This window comes from Benincasa hispida, chromosome 12 (genome assembly GCF_027475165.1).
Source record: "Benincasa hispida cultivar pf3 chromosome 12, pf3_genome.v1.1, whole genome shotgun sequence".
Lineage (NCBI taxonomy): Eukaryota > Viridiplantae > Streptophyta > Magnoliopsida > Cucurbitales > Cucurbitaceae > Benincasa > Benincasa hispida.
Genome location: NC_143489.1, coordinates 14667314 through 14669003, shown reverse-complemented (window position 1 = coordinate 14669003; position 1690 = coordinate 14667314). Strand labels below are relative to the sequence as shown.

General features: G+C 39.9%; 1 non-coding gene across 1 annotated transcript; it reads right to left on the bottom strand.

Moving 5' to 3' along the window:
• Positions 1 to 1377: 1377 nt before the first annotated feature.
• LOC120068609 (small nucleolar RNA R71) lies at positions 1378 to 1484 on the bottom strand. The gene has a single exon (XR_005479247.1). It is a non-coding gene; the product is annotated as a small nucleolar RNA R71 (small nucleolar RNA).
• Positions 1485 to 1690: the final 206 nt, after the last annotated feature.

Sequence of the window (1690 nt, the reverse complement as noted above, 5' to 3'; positions counted from 1 at the left end):
ATTTAGCTAGCACAACTAGGGAATCTTCATTCTTTGCGATTATCTTATTTATGTATGCTTCATTCTTCCATTAGGGATACTCGGGAGGGAAGTCTAAGGACAGGATCTAAACTTGGGAAGGTCAAGTCAGAATCTAAGCTCGGGAGAGTTAGATTAGAATGCATAATACAAGAGATAGGCGCTTACGAATGAACACTATTTGTTATCAATACATCACATGCATCCTAGAGATAGGATACAATTGTATGCAGTCACCTTGCTTTCATGCATTTTGTATCATCGCATAGGACAAAAGTAGAGACTTAGAAATAAGCTCTATGGACATTTTGCATGCAACACATGCGTCCTAGATTTAGGAGCATCGCATTAACATTGGAAAATGACTTATACATGGTAGTAACATGATTGCATGGTCTGACACATTCCCAAGTAACGTTAGCTAAAGATCTTCTCAACCCGTTCATCGCATACTCATTGCATCTATCAATGCAACTTTTGTTTCTCAAATCCTCCACATTTATTTATTTCTTTTTAATCAACGCAATCTACAACCAAACACTTTATTTATTTTTCCGGTTACCGCAAAGTTTTCATAAAAAATTATCAACGCAATCTATTTTCACAAGTCCCTGTATTCGACACTGGACTTACCAAAAAACTCAGAGAAATTTACACTTGAATTCCACTAGGGAAACTTAAGTGCACAGCGCAATTCCATCAACACATATCATCCATATTTCCACTTAATAAAATAACGCATCAGGTTTTCGGCACCGTTGCTAGGGACTTCAGCAAAATAGTATGTTAACTGTAATTTTTTTTATTTCTTTACAGGACTCTCATTCTTTGGCGAATTATGACTCGAAGATTGAGAGGACTTTTAGAAGAATATTAAGAGACTGCCAACAAAAATAAGAAGAAACACCAAGAATGGCGGAGCCACTGAACGCAAGGGCCGCTAACGAGAATAATATAATGGCCAACCCCATCCTTCTAGTGAATAACTACAATAGACCCATCCAGAACTGTGCGTTACCTAACCTCTACGATTTCTCTCCAGGAATCATGAGTCCGGCGTTAGATGGATCCAGGTTTGAAATCAAGCTGGTAATGTCTTAGATGATCCAAGCTGCTGGGCAATTTGGAGGAAGGCGTGGCGAAGACTCGCACGCCCACCTTCGAAGCTTCATAGAAATCTACAACACTTTTTTGTTCCCAAATATCTCAACCGAGGAAGTTCGACTAACTCTATTTCCCTTTTCTTTGTGTGATCAGGCGAGGAATTGGGCATACTCTCTCGAACTGAGAGAGATAAATTCGTGGGAATAGGTAGTGGAAAAGTTTATGAAGAAGTATTTTCCACCAACTGAGAACGCTAGGAGAAGAAAATTAATAACAAATTTTGAACAAGAAGATAATGAATCGCTCAGCGATGCCTGGGCGAGGTTCAAGCGGTTGGTAAGAGACTGTCCACACAATGGCTTACCAGACTGCCTATAAATGGAGATTTTCTACTAAGGATTGAATCCCTCTTCGCAGACCGCTGCCTCGCTGCCAATGCGGTAGCCGCTGGTGGTCTGCTCGACAAAACATATGAGGTGGCTAAGAGTATACTTGATCGCATTTCCAAAAATCATGAGGATTGGAGGGAATTTATACTAGAAGAAATTTGACTCAAAGAGTTCGAGAT